Source organism: Bos javanicus, chromosome 18 (genome assembly GCF_032452875.1).
Source record: "Bos javanicus breed banteng chromosome 18, ARS-OSU_banteng_1.0, whole genome shotgun sequence".
In the NCBI taxonomy this organism is placed as follows: domain Eukaryota; kingdom Metazoa; phylum Chordata; class Mammalia; order Artiodactyla; family Bovidae; genus Bos; species Bos javanicus.
In genome coordinates this window covers 35922865-35947685 of record NC_083885.1, presented here as the reverse complement: position 1 = coordinate 35947685, position 24821 = coordinate 35922865, and the positions used below count along the sequence as shown (strand labels likewise).

Here is a 24821-nt window from a genome sequence, read left to right as displayed (position 1 = left end):
TGTGCACAACACCCAGGCAGGGGGGCTGGCCTTTTAAGAAACTGTTTCACGTTATGCTGGATCTCCAAGCCATTTTGAGCAACTCCTTCCCCTTCTAGGTTGGGATTTTGCAGGGCTTTGACGTCTGGAGCAAAAGCTGCTATTGCTTTCCCCCAGGGCACTTGGAGGCCAAGGACTGGCTCCCCATCTGGGTCCGCTCTGACTCATATGACTGCAGACAGATTTGATTGCTTTCTTATTTAGAGGCATTAATTAACTCTCCTCAGCATCAGAACAGCATGTAATAAGAGGGAGACCATTTGCGGGGGTCTCCAGGCAGCCATGCCTATAGCTGAGCACCATCTCCTTGGCTAACAGGATCAGGAAATGGTTTCTAATCCTGGCTATTACCCTTCAGAAAGCTTAGATTGTCAGGGTTTTAGGCTAATATGAGAAAGGAAATAAGAGTATAATTAATTGCTAAGGCTGCTATAGTTACTCTAGCAAAAACCAAGAGGCCCAGGGGTCCCTCAGAGAACTGGATTTTCCTTCACTCAACAAGCATTTCTTGTGCCAGCAGCATGCCAGGCACAGAGCTGGGCACAGGGATCACATTACTCCAGCTTGGGATAAGCCCTGTCACACAAAAATTGTGCCTGGAAAGAGGAAACGGCTGCAGAAACCCTGGAAAGGGTGTGTGCAGTAAGCAGAAAGAGATTTTTAGAAATGGAAAGAACAGTAATCACAAACCATCATCTTTTTTTTTTTTTTTTGGCCACACACGCATGGCATGTGGAATCTTAGTTCCCCGACCAAGGGTTGAACCTGCACGCCCTGCATTGGGAGCATGAAGTCTTAACCACTGGACTGCCAGGGAAGTCCCCATCACCTCTCTTTCAACATGAGGAAAGAGGCTGAGGGAAGTTGAGTGTTGCCACTGGCCACAGCCCCAGTTAGTTGTGAGAACTGAAATCTAGATTTTATAACTCCTGAGGTATGTTCCCTGGGTTAGGAAGATCTCCTGGAGAAGGGAAAGGCTACCCACTCCAGTATTCTGGCCTGGAGAATTCCATGGACTGTATAGTCCATGGGGTCACAGAGTCAGACACAACTGAGCAACTTTCACTTTCTTTCAAGGTATGGTCTTTCTCCTGTCCTAAACAACTGCTATGTTTTATTACATTATCCAAAGGGCACATTTCCATTAAGGTAGACTTTTATGATCCAATCCTAATGCAGAACCTAAATTTAAAGTTGAAATAGAAACAAATAGATGAAATAGGAAAAGGAGAATGCCTATTTACATCTGTGTTGTCCAGTATAATAGCCATATGTGTACTGAGCACTTGAGCTATGACCAGTCTGAATTGAGACTGGTCTGAATTGAAACTAGTGCTTTAAGTATAAAATATACATCAGATTTTGAAAAGCTAGTATTAAAAATATAAAATAGCTCAATAATGTTTTGGATAAAATATAGTAACATTTTGGACATTCAGTTAAATAAATGATATTAATTTCATTTGTTCTTTTTACTTAGCTGCTGTTATCATCAGAAGGGGTTCATAGAATCTTACAAGACAGAGGCAGGAGAAAGAGAAACAAGCAATTTTCAGATAAATCAAGCAAAAGATTTACTACTAGTTAAAACATGATTGAAAACATTTGCAAGTATAAGCTCATGAATTACCTTGATGTAGGCCCCATTTTCTTGCCAATAAGAATACTAGGGGAGAAAGAGAAAGACAAATACTGTATATTTTTAATGCATATATATGGAATCTAGAAACATGGTACCAGTATTCCTACGAGGGGGCAGCAAATGAGACTCAGACATAAAGAACAGACCTTTGAACTCATTGGGAGAAGGAGAGGGTGGGATGATTTGAGAAAATAGCATTGAAATATACACATTACCATACGTAAAACAGATAGCCAATGGGAGTTTGATACTGACACAAGGCACCCAAGGTCAGTGCTCTGTGACAACCTGAAGGGATGGGGTGACAAGCAAGGCGGGAGGGGGGTTAAGGAGAGAGGGGACACATGTATGCCTATGGCCAATTCATGATGATGTACGGCAAAAACCATCACAATATTGTAAAGTAATTATCCTCCATTCAATTAAATATTTAAAAAAGAATACTGGGGAAATATTTCAAGCCATTTACATAAGCATACGATGAATAGACAAATCAGCTAACTGAATTATGCACAGGGCTTGACCTCGGCTAACGAGTTGAGGAAGAGGATGATTAGAGGGTATGTATAACAGATGACCGAAGAGCTCTAAGTCTCTTGGACTCCAAGATTCCTCAGGGGAAATGAGAGCCTTGTGCTTTAGGAGAAAGATGCTGGGCAGGAGTCAGACATACATGAGGTCAAAGCTGCTCTGCCACCCATTGGCCTTGATCAAGACACGGAGTTTTAAGCACTCAAAAAATGACAGCTATGACTAACTGGGATTTCAGGTGTTCTATAACAGAAAAGTTTCTATTCAGAACCTGCATGGTTTTCTCGATAACGCTACTGCTTCACTCCTCATCTCTGCTTGGTCCCTAAGGAGGCTTAAAGGACAGTTTCATTTGATTATGTCTACACCAAAACATTGGGTCTCAATAATGTGGGGCACACCTCCCCATCTTTCATGTTCTCATCTGTCCAGTTAACTCACGTGAGGTTCTGTGTCTGGGATGGTGAGGCAAGCAGCAAAATGGGCATCATTCTGCCATATTTAAAGTTCTAACATTCTGATATTGGTATTTAGAGCACTTTATATGCAGTTTTACTTTAAAAATAAAGGGATGTAAATCCAGAAACCATAGCCCCAGGAGAATGTGGCCGTGGTCCCTTTACTTCACAGCTCTGAGGGAGTACATCATTGCTATCCTTGACCATCTCTTTTCCAAACGTTTGCCTTCCAGATCAAAGAAATACATGTTAAACTCAGTGAAGACTTATGTTAACAGACCGTGTTGGAACCAAACTCCTTTCTATAGACTAGTCCCATGGGAAGTGCAGGAATTTCTGGAGGTGTTTTAGAAGGAGAGAGACACAGTCAGAAACCCTGGATCAGTGTGGTGAGCAGGCTGACGTGGAGAAGAGCCTGGAGGTGGGCTCACCCCTGGTTCTGTTGAGAGGCCCCTGACTTCCATGGACTTAAGTACCAGGGCTAGGTTCTTTGGGGATAGAGTCTGGTCTTGAAATGTATTTTCCCCATCCATTCACTTTTTTGTCCACTCAACAGATACTGAATGATACATAGCTGGGGTAAGGAGATTTGAGAAACATTGCTCTGGAGGAACCCAGGGTCTGGCTGGGGATAGAAGGAAGGCCCACATGAAGGGCAAACTGAGGAATAAGGGCTGACCTAGCCATGGGAGGCCTATTAGGTGGGTTGGCTATGGCAGTGCAAAAGCTGTGGATCTCAACCAGACAGACCTGACTCTGCATCTCAGCTCCATGACCAAATATGTGACCTTGGGCAAGTGCTTTAACCTTTCTGAGCTTCATTTTCATCATCTGGGGCAATGAAATCTACTTTTCCTGGGCTGTTACAACCTTACATGGCAACATATAAAGAAAATTCCTAGGATAATGCTAACTCTCCTTTACTGAGTGGTTACAGTGCATCAGGCATTGTGCTCAGCCCTTTAAATGCAGAAAAGAGCTCCTGTTATTATCCTTATTTTATAGCTGAGGAAAGCAATGCCCAGGAACTTCCAGTAACTTGCCCAAGGTCACACAAGCAGTAAGAAGTGGGCAACCTGACTGCAGAGCCTCCTCTTAACCAGTGTGATTACTGCCTCCCTGGCTCAAGGTCAGCAGAAACACAATAAGTTCTTTTGAAGGAGGGCAGGGTGCTTTGTGGGTCAGCTTGAGGCAAGGTCTTCTGCTTGGTCTTCAAGGGTGGGGACAACATGGAGAAGCTCTGAGGGTAAGTAGGGTGGGGAGGGCAGGCAGGGAAAAGCTGTGACCAAAGAAACAGGGCTGGGGATGCTGGTGGTGTGTTCTGGAGGCCCTGAAATGGAGAAGAGAGTTTCAGTAGGAAATGGATGTTTGGAAATAAGGGTTTAGAAGATCTATGGCTAACAAGTGTTGGCCAAAAAGAAGTTTATAGACAAAGAAAGGGTTGTAAAATCTGAAACTACCAATTTGGGGTATCTCACTGAAATGGGGCATTTTGTTGCAGTATGGAATGTGTTCATCAAGCATGCCCAAAGCCAGAGCTTGTGGAGGGTGTGGCCAGACAGCACTTCATCCAGTATTCCTACCAGTGCTCTTTGCTTTTTAGAGAACATGCAAGGACTTTTCTCTCATTCAGTCTTCACGAAAGCCCTAGGCAGGAGAAGGGTGGGAGGTCTGCTCCAAGGATTGCTGCCTGTGTCAAGTGACAGGCAGCATGAGCTGCCAGGAAGCACACATTCCAAGCAGAGTGCCCAAGTCCAGGCATAAAGCTAAGGAGGGCTTTTTCTGTGAAGGAGGAGGCAGAAGGTTTGCCCCCTGGGCTGAGGCCTTTTCTCTGTGCTCCAGGAGGCAGGCGGTATTATCCTTTGGTTCATGATTCTCCAGTGACAGCCCTGAAGGGCTGTCTCCCAGAGTGGCTGCTGTGAGAGCCTGCGTTGGGGTCACTGTAAATCCCACAGCCCATTTTGGATGCAGCATCTGTCAATCAGTAGCCATTCCCATGCAAAGAGCTTGTTTCACAAAAAGGGATTTTTGCGGGGGGACTTGCCATCTTGAAATTGTTCAGCTTATTCTCTGCAAACTGCGGGGACTAGACACCAGACCCCATTCTCCTTAGTCAGATGAAAAGGAAAATCTATCTTTTCTAATGGCTGCAGTCACTTCTGACCACCAGATTTCTCTCCATGGCTACGCTTCTAATAACAATGGAAAACAAAGGCAGGAAGGGAGAGGGACATGGATGCGGCACTTCTTGCAAGAGGCATCTGCAGTTCTGTGAAGGGTGAGAGGCAGTGGGGAGGTAATACTCACAGCTATGCAAGAGTCCCTTGATGAGTGGAGGGGGAGTTTTGATGTGTAAGATGATAGAAGATGAAAGAGATCATGGTGCTGCACTGCGTTTCCTCTGGAAATTCATGCGAGTTCCAGATGCCCTCCACGCTTCTGGAAGGATAAATCCACGGTTTGGCAAGGCCATGCAGATTTTGACAAGTTGTCCAGGGAGAAGTCCCTAGCAATTACAAACATAACACTAATGAGAAATGACAAACACGTGGTAATGGAATGTTAAGGGCTCATCTGGTCATTGACCCCAGTAATGATTAATGTGTGTCCACACACACTGAGTGTGGCAGAGTGGAATGGTGACTTCTGAAGAATAACATCAAATTGAGAAGTCAGAATAATAATAAAGGCATGGATGTTTGGAATGGCTGGGTATCAGAAAGTAGAGCTGTAGTTTCTTCAGAGCAGCTTCCCAGCCAGGTCTCTTTTACCTGATCATTCTGACCCCCAGGCTCTGACATGCCAATTCTTAGACATTCCCAGCACAGCACCTGCAGCTACTCTGTGTTAAGCCCTGCACTAAGCATTGGAGAGATGGAAGCGAATGACACACAGTCCCTGTCCTTAGGGGGTTAACTGAATCTAAAGCACAACATGGAGTACAAAGTAGGAAATGTGAAAATGAACATGGCTACTTTGTGTTGTTTACTTACAAGTGCTGCCTCACCTGTAGCCCAGCTGCTGAGCCAAACCGGTATCTTAGAAATATTGCTAACCAAATCGAAGCAGCTGGGATTCCAACTATGGACTTTAGGGTAGCAGAGTGAGGGCAAAGGAGGCATAGGCTGGTGTATTTCAGAAACCTGTTGCATACATTCAGCAAAAATGTTTTTTCTTTACATGTCTCCTTTGAAAGACCTATTCTTGAGACCCTTTGCCTGCAATTAGAGCATGCTGCCACAAGGGGCACCATGAAGCAGTGTGGCCCAAGCAGCTATGCTCCTCACAGGCTCAGTCAGCTTAGCAGAACTATTCAGTTATTAACCTTCAGAAGAACATAATTTTAAATTAATTGATCATAGAAAGATTGCATATTTAATAGAGCCAAGAAGTGGTTACTTGTTTATAGTGAGTAGACAGTGAATTCATCAACATTCATTTAACAAAATTCATGTGTGCCTACTGTATATAAAAAACAGCACCAAGTACTTTAGGTACTCACTCCTGTCAGGAGGACACAGATAATTCCCGTGCAGCTAGATAAATGGTATGATGGAGGGATGAGCAGACAGCACTGGAAACACAGAAGAGGAACGACTATCACTGACAGTGGGAATCATACACAAACACACACACACACACACACACTTGTTGGGTCTGGACATTAACACCTGAGTCAGAGGGTTTACACCAATTCATATGAAGAAGAAAAGCGAATGCGTCAAAATATTTTGAAATACTGTAAAGAATTGGAATCAGCCTGTTGAGTGACCTTGGATATGTCGTCTACATCTCTGGACCTCAGTTTCTTCATCTGGTGCTCCAAGAGCTGGACAGTAGCCATTGTGACCATGTGGGTCTGGAGCAGCAGGGAGATTAGAGTGATGACCTTGACTCCAGTGGCCAGGCGTGGCTTTGTCCCTCCTTGGCACCTGCTTGTACTAGACCCTGATGATGCTACCTCTTGATTCTGGCTTAAATGTTCCAAGCGTTCCCAGAGGATCAGCTGAGGTGCTGGTCCCGAAGAAACATGGTGTTTGTGAGGTGTCAGCCTCTCGTGTCTGATGGAAACGGTCTAGCTCTCCTGAGTAGTTACTGGCTCACCACCCTCCCCAGGAGCCAGGCTGGCCCTGTCAAAGCTCTGAACAGTGCAGGCACCGCCCTTTTCACCAGCTGGTCTTCTGACCTGTGGCCACTCTGAGGAAAGCCTGGGTCCTGTCAGGCAGAGGATCCCTGGCGGTAGGATAGCCCCACCCTCGCCTCTCAGGTCCTACAGAAGATGAAGCCTTGTGATAATCATTTCACAACATATACATGTATCAAATCATCACACTGTTCACACACACGTTTCAGATCAGATCATATCAGTCGCTCAGTCATGTCCGATTCTTTGCGACCCCATGAATCGCAGCACGCCAGGCCTCCCTGTCCATCACCAACTCCCGGAGTTCACTCAGACTCACATCCATCGAGTCAGTGATGCCATCCAGCCATCTCATCCTCTGTTGTCCCCTTCTCCTCTTGCCCTCAATCCCTCCCAGCATCAGAGTCTTTTTCCAATGAGTCAACTCTTCGCATGAGGTGGCCAAAGTACTGGAGTTTCAGCTTTAGCATCATTCCTTCCAAAGAAATCCGTTTACTTCTCTACAAAGCTGGGAAAAGCGAAAAACAGACAACAATGAAGTCCAGCCTGTCTCCCTCTGGAGACCTTCTTGGCCTTGGCAGACTGTCCTCCCCAAGCAGCCCCACCTGCCTTTCCCAGACCCCAGCCCTCCCCCATCTGTGGCTGTGGTACTGTCATCTCTGGAACTGGCATCTCTGTGGTAGGGGATACAGAGGAGCAACTTTCTTGCATAAATTTAAAAAATACCAGAGTGTTTAAATTCAAATAAGTCATTTAAAGCTATTAATTACCCCATAGAGAGAATACCTGGGAGCAATACCTGATTAAGAGAGAAGACAAATTGAGGCCCTGAGAAAGCCCTCACTGAAATTCCATTTACAAGTCTTAAAAAGCACACCCACCCCGGGCCTACACACACACACACACACACACAATATTTTTTGGCATGTGGAATCTTAGTTCCCCAGTCAGAGACTGAACCTGTGTCCCCTGCAGTGGAAGCATGAGTCTTAACCACTGAGTGCCAGGGAATTCCCAAAACAAGCATAATAATTTATGTGCCTACAACACTGTAAATCAACTATACTTCAATTTTAGGAAAAAAATTTATGTGCCTGAGAATTTTCATGCTGGAGACTGACAGGCCCTGAACCACCTGTCTACACCAGACACCGCCAGCTCCGGTCTGCCATTCCCCACCCACCCTCACTCTGGTCCCTCAGCCCTGGGACACTCTGTCTGCAGAGAGCTCACCCCTGCCATCTGGGCCGGGTCTGCTCAGGCCACTTTTCTCAACCAAAGGCCAATAGGCACTTCTTCCCCGGGCTTCCACAGGCAGCAATAATGACACTTCCTGCCCTCTCCCATCACCATCATCACCCCCCCACCCCCCGCTGGCTAGAGCCTGGATGGTCCCTCCATCTCGCTGGAAGCATGGGGCACCTCCTCTGGAGAGAAGCTCCGGCCCAGCTATGCGGGAACTCCCTTCCCAGAGTGAGCAAACAAAGAAATCAACAGAGGGCCTTTCAGCCATTCTGCAGAGGGTGTCACCTCCCAGAGATGCTAAGGGCCAGGCTGAGATAAGCAGAGCTGCTTACAAACCAAACACAGAGACAAATTAAGACTTTGTTGGAGGCCAAAGGATGCAGACCAGTGGAGTGAGAAACAAGATGTCTCCCTTCCAGATCACTGTGGAAGGCAAAAGAAAGCATCAGCTATGGCTCACAAAAGTCAGAAAAGAAATGAAATGCAGAAAACACAAACCAAGATGACAGAAGGCCACCCGAAATGACTGGACAATAAATGAAAAGTCTTTCCCACTCCCTTGTTAGAAGACAAAGGCTCCCAGATTAAACAAATACAAGAGACTCACCTAAAATAAAATGATTCCAGAGTAGGCAAAGCTATACCAGGTAAATGCAAACAAAAGAAAAAGCGTGAGAGGCTCTGTCAGACAAAGCACAATTTGAAGCAAAAAGCAGCGTCAAGCAGGATAAAAAGGGTAATTTTATATTCATAGGAGCAATTGTGAAAGCATAAATGTTCTGAACATTTGTACACTTAGTATTTTAGCATCAAAATACTTGAGGCAAAAACCTGTTACCATCAGAAATACACGATGAAGACAGTTGTGGGCATAAATTTACATACTACTCTCAGTACCTGACATCAAGTAACCAAAAAATAACAGAAAGGAGGAATTTAATGAAGATGATTGAATTGAAAGGTGGGTGCTGACCTTTGTAGCAGTATGAATGATGTTGGCCATGTTTTAAAAGACCAACCCTAGATTGATGCTTGTGGTATAAATGTTAAATTGTGTATAAATATATATATATATGGTATAATTATAATTGCAATTTTAAAAACCACTGAAAACCTGCAAAAGCTGCTGAAAGAAAATGTACCAAAACATTAACATGTAGTGTGTTCAAAAAGGGTGGAAATTAAGTATTTAAGATTTTAACTTTCCACTCTCTCTTCCAAATGTTCTTTAGTGATCATATCATATTCTAATGACTATGTTAAAACAATTGGAAAAAAACAAACTGCAAGACTCCTCCCCACAGCATAGGATCGATAATTTCCAAGATTTGGGTAAAATTTTAAAAACAAAAGCAGCAAAGGGAGTCCCAGCAGGCTCCACACAGCCCTGGCCTCTGGGTCGGGGCCCTCCTGCTCACTCCCTCCTTGAAACCCTCTGGTTCTTTGCCCTGAGGCACTGTGTTTCCCCAACCCGTCTCTTCTGTGTCTTTCAACTTCCTCCCTCTACTGACAGCTCAAGCATGGCTGCCCCAAGACAGATCCCAGTCTTTCCCCCTCTGCCCACACCCCTGGTGACCTCACCTACTCTTTTTATTTTAAAATTATTTATTTGGCAGTGCCAGGTCTTTGACCTTCCATTGTGGCATGTGAAATCTAGTTCCCTGACCAGGGATTGAACCTGGGCCCCCTGTCTTGGGGGCTCAGGGCCTTAGCCACGGGACAGCTAGGGAAGTGCCCTCACCTATTCTTGTAGAGATGTGTAGCTCCCCTCCATATGCCAAGGACTCCTAAATTCATCTCTAGCTCCAAATTCATCAAAGTTCCAAGTACATCAACTACTGGATGTCACACTATATGTGGGGGTCAGGTGTGGTGGACATGACTTCAGAGGAAACTCCACTGAAGCCCCTCTGAACATATGACAATGCAGGGCAGGATTGATTGAATGTGAAGCAGGGATGTCCCAAGGGGTGGTCATGAGAGCGTTTCATCATCCAGTCAGATGTAGGTTTCATGACAGACTCAGAATAAATCATCATCATGAGCAAGGCCCATTTGAAAACAAAACCTATGGTTCTGATTTATAGGACTATGAATATGTTGTTGCAGTAATCAAGAAAAACAACGGTCAAATTGTAAAAAGTAGGTCCAGGCTCCCCTACCCCTTGGAATGCTCACCCTGGGTCCATCAAATCCCCTTCTGCTCACCACACACATCTAGCCGCCAGTTCAGTGCATAGACCTTGATCTAGCACCAAGATTTGCTGGGCAGTGGTTTCTGGTCTGGCCTCCTGACTTTTCAAGACAGAGTAGGAAGTCTGTAAATAGCCTAGTCTTTAATCTACTGGCAAAGGGAGTGAGATGAGATCAGGTTGTGAGCCCACTTATGTGGTATGGTAATTTAAAGGTACAGACTCTTTTGAAAATGACCAAAATAAACTTAAGTACTAATTCTAACCATACATGCTTATCAATTTCAGCTCTAAGTACATACTCTCATTGAAAAGTAAATGACTTTAAGAGAGCTTTCTAAAATTATTCCATATAATTTCTCTTGTATTCCTAGGTCTAGATTTCTATCCAGTTACCGTTTTATTCTGAAAGGCAAAGATGCATGGGATCCCTCTTTAGAAAGGGGGTTACATGAAATACTATGCAGCTACCTGGTTTGGAGAAGAGAAGTCATCTCTAGGGAATCATTTCATGTCTGACTCTTTGGGGCCCCATGGACTGTAGCCTGCCAGACTCCTCTGTCCATGGGATTTCCCAGGCAAGAATCCTGGAGGGGGTTGCCATTTCCTTCTTCAGGGGATCTTCCTGATCCAGAGGTCAAACCCTTGTCTCTTGCACTGGCAGGTGGATTCTTTACCACTAGTGCCACCTGAGAAGCCCTTTCTAATTCACAAACTCTTCTTAAATCATGAAAAGAATCATCTCTACCATAAAATACTGTTATAGAGTCATATTTGCTCATATAAAGTGCATTATACAGTGTCTGTCTTGAAGCAGGAGCTCCGTGAAAAGCAGTTACTATTCTCATATTAGTGGCTTGCAGCCTCCCTGCCCTAGCCCATGCACACGATGGAGGGGAGTCCCAGTTACCCCAGTTTCACCAAGTACAGCTCGACCTCCACATCCTTTCCCTTCCTACTCTAGAACCATCAGTAGGCACATGATTGAAATGGAAGTGATGACAGGAAAAGCTCCTATAATGTCTGCCTGTTTGTTTTTTAGGTATTGGGTTGGCCAAAAAGTTTGTTCAGGTTTTTCCAGAAGATGGTATGGAAAACCCGAACGAACTTTTTAGCCAACCCAATAAGATAGTTTCGAACTTTATTACTTTTCTCATCAGTAACAAATTGGTAGTGCTTCCCTGGTGGCTCAGTGGTGAAGAATCTGCCTGCCAGTGCAGGAGGCACGGGTTTGACCCTTGATCCAGTGAGATCTCACATGCCACAGGACAACTAAGACCATGTACCGCAACTCCTGAGCCTGTGCACTGCAACTACTGAAGCCTGCATGCCTAGAGCCCATGCTCCATGACAAGAGAAGCCACCGCGGTGAGAAGCCCACACATTGCCACTAGAGTCACTCCTGCTCACTCCAACTAGAGAAAGCCCATGAGCAGCAGTGAAGACCCAGCACAGTCAAAAAATAAATCTTAAAAAAAGAAAACAAAAAAAAAACTAGTTGCTTAAAAAAAAAAAAAAACAAAAACCTCAGTGAGGATGCATCAATGTTTAAAAGATAAGCCCCAATTATTTGAGAATCTAGTTTCTCAGAACCAGCATAATATAAGTTCCCTGGGGATAAGAAGCCCTAATATCCACCCCCCTCATCCATCCATCCATCCATCATGTGAGGCCTGGTGTTCTGTCTCCTTGCCCCAACCAGACTCTCAAGCCACTGGGTATCTAGGGCCACATTTCTTACTCCCCTAAACCTTGTTCTCTCCCCGTGGCATGTTTCCTGGTCTTTAACTGACAATTAATAAATATTTCATGAATAAATGCATCTGAAATCTGGCCCCACTTTTGCACCTCCTTGCACTGGGACTGGCAAATGTGTGTTATGAGCCAAAATCAGGTCAGGTGACCTGGCTTCCAGCAATAATGTGCACAGAAGACAAGTGATTAAATAATGCACATCTACTCACTCGACACGACATTCTGCAGCCAGTGGAAATGATGCTCTTGAAGACTCAAAGGCCACACGGAGTTGCATCTAACATTAACTGAATAAATAGACCATAAAGAGAATTCCCAGGTCCAGCCACCACACACATGGGTGCAGATCGAAGGGGGAAACCTAACAGAATTTGTTGCTCTGAGACAGGCACAATTCCACATGACGTATTTTCAAATTCTCTTCCATAATGTTTGGTTTTCATGCTGAACAGTAGGGGTGATAAGGGGGAAAGGCCCCCAAGGCTGGAAATTAGCCCAGGGCTTCCACACAGGCACATGGCCAAACTCAGTGTGTGAACTCAAAATGAAAGCTAAGGAGCTGAACCAGGGAAAGGAGGGGTAAGCCAGAGTCCATTCAGGAGTGAAATGTAGACTTGACCCAAAATAGCTGTCATGTTCAGAGTCTGGATTAATCCTCCTCTTAGTTTATTGACATCTATGAAATTGATTCTTGCCACAGAATCACAAGCCGTGGCCCTGGCATTGCAGTCGATAAAAAGCGTGACTGGGGAGGCAAAAGAAAGCAGCTGCTCCAAATATTTGCAGAGGGACAGTGTAGTGGGCTTTGCTGAGCTTCACGTGTTCTCTCTGGGAAATGTTCCTGTGCACTCCCAGAAAGAAAAAGAAAGGGAGAGAGGGGAAGGGGAAAGTGGGAGGTAGCATTATGTGGGTAGAGGAGCTGGCAGGAAGGGCAGGAGAGCAAGTATTGTCTCCTCTCACAATCACCCTGGAAGCCTGGCCCAACTTTAAATTCCTTTCCTCATGCAGACCCAGAAACTACTCTACTCTCTTCAGATGGGGGCTCTGTAGTAAAGAATCTGCCTCCCAAGCAGGAGACCTGGATTTGATCCCTGGGTTGGGAAGATCCTCTGGAGAAGGAAATGGCTACCCACTCCAGTGTTCTTGCCTGGAGAATTCCATGGACAGAGGAGCCTGGCAGGCTACAATCCATGGGGTCGCAAAAGAGTCAGACACAACTTAGAGACTAAACAACAACTTCAGATGGGCCCCACTGTTTGGTCCAGGAAGAGCTTCCTCCCTTCGTCCTCAAGTTCTTCATTTGGAAAAAGAACTGGGAAGGGCATAGCCCAAGGGGCTGGTAGAGACTCATGTTGACAAGGAGAACTGGGACAGGCCTGTGTCAGCCTTGAGCTACACAGCTCTGCTCATCCCCAACCACGCTGCAGTTGATCAGGCTTCACTGCAGGCCAGGAAGGAAGGGGCCATCACATGAGCACCAAGCTCCCGCTGAGAGCAGAAATGACGGTTCTCCTGAAATCAGTGTTGTAGCCCCAAGGCCCAGCATCCCCCAACCCACTCAGAGCTTCCCAGGAAATCTAGTCGGGCACCAAGGTTGCCAGAGCAGTCAGAGTTCCCTGGTCCCCAGACACAGAGGCTGGTGGAGTTTTTAGAACCATGCTCCAGGACAGAGCATGAACCTGCCTGCATGTGGTTCTGACTGGTTGGTACCTGGCTCTGTAAGTGAAAGTGCAGGTGTTAGTTCGACTCTTTGTGACCCCAAGGAACCCATCAGTCTCCTGTGTCCATGGGATTCTTGAGGTAAGAATACTGGCGTGGGTTGCCATTTCCTTCTCCAGAGGATCTTCCCAACCCAGATATTGAACCTGGGTCTCTCCCATTGCAGGCAGAGTCTTTACCATCTGAGCCCCTATTACACTGAGCTTCACCCCAAAAGTGCAGGGTCTGGCAGGCAGATTGGACTGAACCTACTACGTCCAGCAGTAAAGCAGACAGCCTTGGCTTTCCCACACAGGAGCCCAGATTTCCAGTAACACAGCTCTTAGCTTCCTTATATCCTAGCCTCGGGGCAGCTGGTGGACCAGGACCAACTCCAGATCCATAACCCTGCAGGAGCCTAGACCCTCACCCATGTCTGCCTCATCTTCGGCACCTGTTGTGCAGCCATCACAGAGGGATCACCTCTCATGGGGCAGCCAAGTTTGGGCACATCATTGAGGCTCCTCTGGCTGGAGCAGGCTAGCCTGCTCTGACTGTCCACTGGGATTTCTGACCTCACTGTAGTTCCCAGAATCAAGAGCCTGACTGATCACGACCTGCTCTGGGTGATTTGTACATAGCACCGTGGCCACCTGTGTCCTCATCTGACCCTCTCCAGCCCCTAGTCCAGGCTCAAGCACAGATGGAAGGTTCCAGGGTGTGGGAACCTCAGGGAGCTCTTGTAAACTTCCCAAACACTGCTTCTTCTTCTTCCATAATCAGAACAGGAAAGGAGTTGGATGTCCCAAGTCTCAGCGTCACACCCTGGGAGGGCCCTTTACTCCCTGTAACTAGTGCTGTGATCAACCTCCTGCCCTTTTGGTCCAGACGTCCAGGCTCAAGGCAGCATGAGGACAAAAGGTAAATCCATCCCAGCCCTTGAAAGCCCATGGCAAGGATGCCCCTCTGTAGCAAGTTGCTCAGGCCCTTCTGGTGCTGCACTACTACCCCCACATCTGCAGGGTGCAGCAGAAGCTGGTGGAGGGGCATATTCAGTTTGCAAAACCAAAAGCCGAGTGGCTGAGGCAGCCCGTAAGGCTGTCCTATTCAGTGTTGCCTCTGATGCCTTGTCAGGGATCTTCCCAAGTCTTTCCGATCACAGGCAGTTTATTGCCCTCGGCTTCCAATATTTTTTTCCACGGGCAATGCTTGGGCAAAGCTTCTAGGGCAATGTTCACAGAAGCAAAGGGCCTTTGAATTAGAAAATCGCAGGCCGTCAGCCACTGTAAGCGGAGCCAAGTGAGTCTGTCTCCACGGTGATGTTTATTTTCCAGCTCCCAGGATGAGGCACAGGCTGCTTGGATGCTCCAAAGCAAACAAAGGAAAAGGATGTGGACGGAGGTGCACACAGCTCACAGGAAGTCTAGGGCACCTGGCAGAGGGACAGGAAGCTGCTTCCCCTTGGGGCAGAACCACTAGCTGACACTGAGAAGACTTCTTTTCTTCGCATTCATGGGGCGTTAGCTCAGAGAACAAGGGACTGGGTCCTCGGGTGAACTCCTCTGATACCTGCCTCCACTCTCCAAGCCCCTCCTCTCACCTCTCCCTGCCCACTCCTCCCTCCCTCCTTTCTGTGATTTAAGGTCTCAGCTCCCACACCTAGAGGTGACTGCAGAGGCCTCACCCACTGAGGCCCGAGCTCACGGCATGCCAGCTTGGGCCCCAGCCATTTTCAATTCCCTGTCCTGTTCCTATGACCCAAATGCACGAGTTGCACAGATCCTGATCTAGTGCAATCCTGCTGGTTTCTGCCCCCAGCCCTCGGTGAGTATTAGTCCAGCACAGTAGCCACTAGCCACATATGGCTATTTAGCATAAGTTAAAAACTCAGGGGACTTCCCTGGTGGTACAGTGGGTAAGAATCCACATGGCAATGTAAGGGATACAGGTTTGATCTCTGGTCTGGGAGGATTCCACAGGCCACAGAGCAACGAAGCCTATGTGCCACAACTACTGAACCCACGCTCTAGATCCCGCCAGCCACAACTTTTGAAACCTGTGCCCCCAGAGCCCGTGCTCCACAAGAGAGGCCACTGCAATGAGAATCCCATGCACGGCAACACAGAGTAGCCTCTGTTCATAGCAGAAAGCCCATGTGCAGCAACAAAGACCCAGGGCAACCAAAAATAAATACATTTTTTTTTAATGCAGTTTTTCAGTCACATTTCATGTTCCCTATAGCCAAGCGTGGCTAGTGGCAGCCAAGGTGGATAGCCCAGACACAGAACACTTGCATCATCACAGAAAGCTCTATCGGACATTGCTGCCCAGGGCCTCAGGATATCTTAGGGGCCTCTTTCACTAAATGCGTTCCCAGTTCTTCCCAGCTCTTGCCTGCCACCTTCAAGTCTGACAACCAGAGAGAAGTAGAAAGCCCATCTTGTTGGAATCAGATAGAGTTTAAATCTCTGAAACTTGGGAGCTGAGTGACTGTCAGTATCTATGAAATGGTAAAAATCATGGACCTAAGCAGATTGATGGGAGGATTGAATGAGCAGGTTTAAAGCACCTGGCAGAGGGAAATTCTCAAATGTATTGTTGTTCTTATTAATAAGGCGGTGAGCAGCACAGGGCCGAGGCCCAAGTCTGGCTGGTGGATGTAAACGCAGGCACAGCCACAACTGGGAAGCAAGGGCCATGCCAGGAAGAGTCTCGAGGAGTGTAGATCTGTCTCTCAGCCTCTTGGGGATATTTCTATGTGGGGTGCTATTTCCTCATTGGATTGATTTTATATCAGTTGTTAGGAGCTTTTCATTGTTGCATGTTTTCTAAAGGCTGTCTCTCCCTCAGACACTCAGCAGCTGCCACTGGAAATGCCATCAGTGAGTCACTTCTGTAAGAGTCATGGTGAGCTGCCGGGCCAGCTGGCAGTCAGCTTGAGGTGGCCATGGGGAAAGCCAGAGGACTTCCTGGTCTGATCATGAACTGCTTATCAGTTTGACCTTGGCCAACCTGCCCGCTGTTTCCTCTTCTCCCAGTGCCCTGTCCCCATGCTGACAGGGTTGTCGTAGACCAAATGAGGTTATCGAGTCAACATTCATTTCCTTGTGGGTATACCTATGTCTGGGCCCCCTGGAACCTGGTTCTGCATGAAACTTTGGACACTCAGCACACATGTTGCCTGAATGGCTGATCATAGAAAAATCCTGTTTAGAACTATGCTCTGCACTTTGCAAAAATGGGGCAGGATGATTAGTGCAATAGATAAGAGAGCCTAAAATAGACCCTCTTTTATTTTTAACTTTGTTCTACTCTCTGAACTCTAAAGATTTTCCTTAGAAAAATCCAGTCCATGGTCAGTACCAGGGGTCCCCATTCCTTTTTTGGTCAAAGCCACCCCCTTAGCACTCCTCTGGGCACCCCCAAATGCCAAGCTCTGTGCTGGTGGTACATCATCAACCTCAGGGACACACGTGCAGTTGCCTTCTTTGCAGTGTAAGACAAGAGAGGGGCTGGCACCCCTCGGTGCGTCGCTTCTGGGTCGTGTGCATTGCCCTCACTCAGCAGGGCTGCCTGTTCTCCAAATCCCTGCCACTGGGCACTAGCCGGGGGTGGGCCTGGTCCAAACATCTTGTTTAGTATCCACCAGCCTCCCAGCATAGAGGAAGTCTTCTCACAGCTCCAACAATCCAAAGAGCTTAGGATCTGCTGCTTCCCACAGGGCCTCCAGCTTCTTGCCTCTGTCCACCCAGACTTTTGTTATGCCTTCTTCCCATCCTAGATCTGCTCCAGTGGCCAGATCTCTGGCTCTTTAGGGGCCTCCCTTTGTCCCCCTGGCATCCAGCTGAGTTTCCTCTCATTCCTGCCATGTCCCCCAGATCCAAAGGTTCTCTTGGGGAGATGAGGAAGCTGGTCCCTGTCCCTCCCCACTGAGGGAAACCCAGCCACTGACTCTTCACATAGACTCTTTGAACCTTGTGGCTGGAAGAGACCCTCTTGGCCTGCAGGGCTCCTGCCTATACTACATCTGCCCCAAGCATCAGTGTTGTTGCTGTTCAGTTGCTAAGTAGTGTACGACTCTGTGACCCCACTGGCTGCAGCACTCCAGGCTTCCATCTTTCACTATATCCCAGAGTTTGCTCAAACTCATGCCCATTGAGTTGGTGATGCCATCCAACCATCTCATCCTCTGTCACCCCCTTCTCCTCCTGCCCTCAATCTTTCCCAGCATCAGGGTCTTTTCCAATGAGTCAGCTCTTTGCATCAGGTGGCCAAAGTACTGAAGCTTCAGCTTCAGCATCAGTCCTTCCAATGAATATTCAGGATTGATTTCTTTTAGGATTGGCTGGTTTGATCTTCTTGCAGTCCAAGGGACTTTGAAGAGTCTTCTCCAGCACCACAGTCTGAAAGCATCAATTCTTTGGTGCTCAGCCTTCTTCATGGTCCAACTCTCACATCCATACACAAAGCATTCTACTTCTTTTCAATAGAGGAGGTCCTCCTCATCAGTTCCAGCCTTGACTGCAGGCCACTTCTAGTGACATCCATGAGGATTATCTTTTTGTTCTGTGTGCTGAGAATCTACAACCAAGAGTGTAAAGCCAGAGTTTCTGATTCTGGCCCTTCTAAGCCTATTATTGTCAGATGATGTGGGGGTGGTATGCCATGATGGACAGCATTCTATCGACTGAGGCCCAGGCCTCTCTTCCACCCTGTCTTGTGAGATTTCTGTACCCTTTATTGGGGACTGTTTTTTTTAAGGATCTCTTCTGGTTTACAATAGTCACCAGGGCCACAGTTTTGCAGGGGAACTACATAGCATCTATTGAGCTTTTGGGTGCCTGGAACAGTGCTAAAACATTCTATAAGAATTTTCTCATTTCTTCCTCTTAACCATCTTATAGACGAGAGAACTGGGGTTCAGAAGTGAAGTTACTTTACCAGTCATGGCACACTTGGGTCCAACCCGACTTCCATGATGCCACACACCCCTGGCACCCACCACCAATGCTCTCCACGTAGTGTCCAGGACTTACAAGGGTCTCCAGAGAGGCCTACTCCCCTGCAGCCCCCATGACACCACCTGGAAGGGCGAGCAAAGTGGGAGTAGAGCAGGGCTGATGCCCTGAGGGAAGGTGCAAGATCCAAAACCCCCAGACAGCACCTGCAGGACAGTGATATTATGTCGTGTACACACAGAGCCACTCTAGTGGTATAAGGACATGGCAGCGCTCCCAGCCAAAGAAAAGGATCAGAGGAGACAGCTGTCCCTGTGGCAGGACGGGAGGGCGGTGATCACCCCCTGGCCCTGGGCACCAACCTGCCGTGCTTCTGTGTGTGCTGGCCCAGCATCTCCCCACCACCTCAAACCCACACCTGAATCCCTGAAGGGTGAAGCCAGGGCTCTGCAGGGGTTTCCTCTGATGGAGCAAAGGGAAGGGCAAGTAAGGAAGGCAACATCTGGAGAAGGTGGAACCAGATCATCTGACTTTGTGCAGGGAGGGCTTGCCTCCCTTTAAGCAGGAGTGCTCCCCAGTCCCTGGTCACCTCGACCTCTTACCCTCACGCTTTTGGCCACGTCCACCCCAGTGTGGGCTGCCCCACCCTCTACTGAGGCCTCTGAATGGTCCGTCTTTCCAACGCTGCTGAACAGCAGCCCCCACTCAGGCCCTGCTGGGCTCCAGGGCCGCCCACGCCAGCTTCCATGACTTGCTGCATCTGTCAGCCTGTTCCTTCATGCTTAGGGCTCCCCAAGGCCTGGAACAGGGCCAAGCTCAGAAATATCTGATAGCAGGTAAACAGTGGGGTGGGCCAAGGCCCCCCGTCCAGGCCTGAAGCAGAGGTATCCCAGGACAAGTTTGGAGCCCTGCCAGGTATGGTCACAGAGCAGGCCTGAACAGGATGTTCTTCAAGCTCCCTGCTGTGTCATAAAGAGGCCAGAAAAGCTCAGTCAAGATTCTGGTTCTGAGGACTTCCATGGGGGTCCAGTGGCTAAGACTCCACACTCCCAGTGCAGGGGGCCCAGGCTCAATCCCTGCTCAGGGAACTAGATCTCACATGCCACAGCTAAAGATCCTGAATGCTGCAACCAATGCCTGAATAAATTAAAAAAAAAAATCCTGGCTCTGACAACTAACTTCACCCAAACACATCACCTCTCTGAGCCTCAGTTTCCTCAACTGCAAGATGGGACAATACCAGTTCCAGCCTCAGAGGCTGTGATCAATGAACTCTTAACTTTGCAAACAACCACGAACTGCCCCCCACCCCAGGACAGTGTGAATGTGATTAATCATAACCAAAGCCCTATAAACCAGGGCAGGTCCACATATATGTACAATGGTAAAAGAAACTTCTTTGTCAAAGAGAATTTGACACTTTAAGCTGGAAAGGGGCCTCAGAAATCCTAACTGTAACCCCCTCATTTTGATGAAGAACCAGTGTGGCTCCACCCAGGCACTCCTACCTCTGCCTCCCTCTCTGTGGCAGATTAGTCCACAGGAGGCAGAGATTCACTCTTCTCTCCCTGGAGGTTAAACTGAGGGGAAGGAATCTGCCTTCATCTCAGATCTGTGCCTCAGGGGATGTTGCCCCCACCCCTTTCTCTGCAGATCCTTGGCATCATCCACCTATGGCAGAGACCCCCAGTAGCAACCGGAACTCCTCCCCACTGCTTCTTGCCTTGCCGGGCACTTCAAGCCACTGGGGCTCATACTTCTGTGACAATGGCGAAATTCTTGTTTTCCTCCTCCAAATACCTTCCTATCTTCTGTCGCCCACACTCTTCCGGCCTATTTCCAGGGGGCTCATCCCTCTGTCTTGCCCAGGGCCAGGCCTGGCACCCGTGGCTTCCCCCGTTCTGGGCAAGGAAAGAGGCTGATTGTGATTTTGTGTCGGCCTGAGCAGAATCCAAACAAACCTCTTCTCTTGCCCAGATTAAACGATACCTCCTACTGGGAACTTCTGATGTACTTGGACGATGCTGAGGAATTTATTATCTCACAGTTTCAGAGGTCAGAAGCCTGAAATAAGCTTCTCTGGGCTCAAATCAGTGTCAGCTGTTTGCCGCTCCTTCTGGAAGCTCCAGGGGAGAATCCATTTCCTTGCTTTTTCTAACTTCTAGGGACTGCCTATATTCCTTGGCTGATGGTGCCCTCCTCCATCTTTAAAGTACATCACTTCTGCTTTTCTCTGCCTGTCTCCTTCTGCCACCTTTGGCGTTACCACTTCCTCTTACAAGGATCATTGTAATTACATCGGGCCCCCCAGATAATGCAGGGTAATCTCTCCAGGTGAAAATCCTTGACTTAATCACATCTGCAGAGTTCCCTCTACCAGGTAAAGTAACGCAGTCACAGGTTTCAGGGATGAGGGCATGAACACCTTTCAGGGGCCACCACTCAGCCCAGGTAGGCAGGTCACTTAACCTCTTGGTTTCATCAGCCTTGGTTTCATCAGCCAAGTGGGGAACAAATGCCCACCCCCAGACTCACGTGAGTCAATTCAGGGGTGGCCTGGCATGTCCACAGCCCAGGAGTGAAGGATGAGTGCTCAGTACTGGGCCTCAATCCCTGGCCAAGCCAGAAAGGATGGTGCCTGGGAGATGGGAGGGGACAGCAAGGGGTTTGGGTCTGGTTGCTCCCTCTGACATGACTTCACTGGGGAAGCTGGGGGAGCCCATCTGCACTAACAATGCCAAGTTGGTCACAAGTTCCCTGAGCCCAGTGCTGGACACGGAGGGCAAAACTGCCCAGTGGAATGGATCTGATAGCCAGAGGGGCGTCTAGGGATCCTCCTCCTTTCTCATGCTGCCTCCAGGTAGTCACGAAGTCCTGTCAATCTCCTCTCTATCGAAATGTATACACTGCTATATTTAAAATGGATAACCAACAGGGACCTACTATAAAGCACAGGGAACTCTGTTCAATGTTATGTGGTAGCCTGGATGGGAAGGGAGTCTGGAGGACAATGGATACATGTATATGTATGGCTGAGTCTTTCTGCTGTCCCCCTGAAACTGTCACTGTTAATTGGCTATACTCCATTATAAAATAAAAAGTTAAAAATCTCCTCTCTAAACGCCTCTCAAGCTCCTTCCCTCCACTGACACGGCCCACTAGAGTCCCATCCCTGCTCCCCTGGCTCATCACCCCGGCCTCCTCTTGGCCCCACGACCTCTGGCCTCCCCCTCCCTCACCTCCCACACATCTCCCTGAACTGTCATCTCAAAGCATAAATCTGACCCTGCCCATCCCTTTTGTGGTTCCCCCACATCCTTGAGTAGAAGCCCAAGCTTTCTACCCTGAGTTATGTGGTCTCTTCCCACCTCCCCACTGGCTCCAGATGTCAGAGCCACAGTAGGCAAGCGGCAGACATCTGAGGGTAGAACCAGGAGTGAAGGGTGGGGGACACTGCAGAGGTGGTGCAGGGCCAGGCCTGACCCGAAGGCCCATGTACAGCACAGTGGGTTTCAATACGCTGGAAGGTGCCAGCTGTGGGCTACATTGGCTCCCCATTAACTGAGATGGGCCAGGGAGTGGGCACCAGGTAGTGCCCAGCCAGGGAGCTCTTGGCCTGGACCTAACTCAAATGGGAAATGGCTTCTAAGTACTGGCTATTATTCTGAAGTCTGGAAGAACAAGCGGAAGTCTTTTCTCTGCAAATGATTCTGGTCAAACCCCAGGGATGAGGAATGCCCACTGGGGCCTGGCCAGGCTGAAGGCCAGGGCTTGCTAGGGGAGAGACTTGGTGTCTTCTTGCATCAGCTAAAGACATGGAGAGTGAATCCAGGGCCCCCACGTACCTGAGCCGCAGCCATGAAGCTTAATTAATGCTTGCAAAGTACTCGGAGGCCTTGGCTGAGAGGCCTCCCGTGAATGCAGAATGTCCTTATTAATCACTGCCGCAGCGCCAAGTGGGATGGCCAGGGGGGCAGCTGCCTCCATGCACAGAACAATGGACGCAGCAGAGCAGTTAAATTGTGATTCTGAAGAGCGGTCCTGATCAGCTGGCTCAAAAGCAGCTCAGCCAGGGGAGGCAGGCTTGTGTGGGCGCTGCTTAACTCACCTGGCCGTTATCTCCATGCATTAAGTAGAAGCAGTAGAACCTCCTATCCGGCTGGGCGGGGATCACGATGAAGCGCCACTTATCATTCCAGTAACCAGGCTGTACAGCTTTGCAAGGGTGAGACCAGCTCCGTACCAGGCTGAGTATCTTTGGGCAAGTCCATCAACCTCTCTGAGCCTCAGTTTCCTCATCTATAAGGAGTGATGATAATAATAATAATATCTTCTCCCTTATAGGATTGTGAGATTCAAATGATATAGTACATGAAAAGGCCTCGTGCCTACAGCAATGATATCAATAAAATAAGAAGAGCCATAGCTGGTAAGAATGCTAGCACATGTCAGGCACCCATCTAAACACACCCCATAATTAGGCACTGAGCCCCATTTTATAGATGAGGGAGCCTGGCACAAAGAAGTCAAGCGACCTCCAGTTTCCCACGGCCAGTGAGAGGTGGAGCTGGCCTTCGGACCCAGGCGGTCTGACTCCAAAGTCTGTTCTCTCTTTGACGCTCTGCTGCTGCCTTTATCATTGTTGTCATTATCCTTGTTTGAGGAATAAGGCTGTGTGCTTCATCACCACCACCACCATCACCATCATCATTACTCGGGGTAAATGCACCAGCCAGTGCTTGGAAACTGGACTCTGAGGCATCTGCTATGTCAAGCACCGGGGAGGGTCCCTGGTCATCTCCGACCCTCTATCTGCCATGGGAAGGGAAGAAACTTATTGAGATGGAGGTGAAGTATGTGGGTTTTCTCACTCATCAAAATTCTGGAGGTGCAAGGAAATGTGTAGGTAACAGGTTTTTAAGAAAAAAAGTCAATAGATGCTAAAAGAGACTGAAAATGGAGCCCTGCCCCACCTGCTTCCTTAGGCTGTGCACTGAGGGGGACAGACAAGGGGCTGCCTGTGTGATAGAGGAGGACGTCCCTGGTTCCCCAGGCATCAACTGTCCCTCTGCGCTGACTGATCCCAGAAAGGAAGGCTCTTAAAGCCTGACCTGAAGGGTCGTCAACCCTCAGCCTCTCCCCCTCTCACTAGTGGCCATAGCAGCTCAGCAGCAGTTCCTCCCAGATTCACCTGGCCCCTCTCAAGCCAGCCTCAGGGGTGTGGCCTGCTACCCCTCACCCTTCCAGGAGTAAATGCCCCACCAGGTACTTGCTGGGCCCCAGCCTCCCTCTACTTCTTTGATCCTCTCCCTCTTCCTGAGGCCCGCTCCTACAAAAAGACCAACCGGGGCTTCCTCCACCTGCTCTCCATCCTGCCCTTGAGCCCCATCCTCAGCATCCTGCCCTCACACCATCCCCGTGTCCTCCCTAAGAGGATGCACCCATGAGACCTGTCCTAGACCTGCCTGCGGGCGGTTCCTGCTCCATAGACCTCACCCCCAAGAAAAACTAGCATCTCTAGTTTCACACCCAGTTGCGGATGAGCTCCAGGGCAAGGGTCAGGTCCATGTGGCTTTTATGAGGGGAAGAGTCAGGGACCTGTTGACCTTAGGGACAAATAAAAGATTTTCCCAAGCCACCACCCTCTTGAAATGGGCTTTTCTGTTCCAATACAGGTTCCAAACTGGTTTGCAAGGTGATTGAGTGGCACGCGGGGAGTGAGGGCAGACTACAAAATGCTTAGAAACCCTCCTAAGCTGGCTGGGGGAGGGGAATGCGGTGGGGATGTTATTCTTCGCCTTTTCCACTTGCCTTTTGGGGAACGTGTCTCTGCAGGAAAGTGAGTCTCTCACCCGAGGGAAGATCTCAGCTTTAAAAAATTTAGTGCAATTCTTTTTATATCAAGCTGTTATATTTAAAGTATTCAAAAGCCTAGATTTACATCGTCTTGGTTAAATTACTCATCACCAATCTCTCATCTACAATGTTTTTTTTTTCATTTTCTGAAGGTTCAGTTTACATGAAGAGGTTCTAGTTTTTCTCCAGTCAAGTATGTGCTCATTTATATCATGAGTGTTTTAATTGTGTATCCACCTGCCTGGATAAACAATCTGTGAACATCTCCACTGGCCCTGCTACTGGTCCACACAGTCTGCTGGG

The 24821-nt window shown here is 48.2% G+C and overlaps 1 protein-coding gene across 2 annotated transcripts in view; it reads right to left on the bottom strand.

Moving 5' to 3' along the window:
• Positions 1-1720: 1720 nt before the first annotated feature.
• Positions 1721-24821, bottom strand: part of PRMT7 (protein arginine methyltransferase 7) — a 116572-nt gene continuing 93471 nt past the window's right edge. Inside the window, exons 25-28 of one of the 2 annotated variants that reach the window (XM_061387671.1) lie at positions 8667-24821; positions 7134-7322; positions 6173-6244; positions 1721-5176 (exon numbers count right to left, since the gene is read on the bottom strand). The exon at positions 8667-24821 is cut by the window's right edge and continues 13414 nt beyond it. The gene's annotated coding sequence lies outside the window, so the exon portion shown is untranslated. Of the gene's footprint in view, positions 5177-6172; positions 7323-8666 lie in introns of both variants that reach the window. The other variant, XM_061387672.1, reaches the window with a different exon arrangement.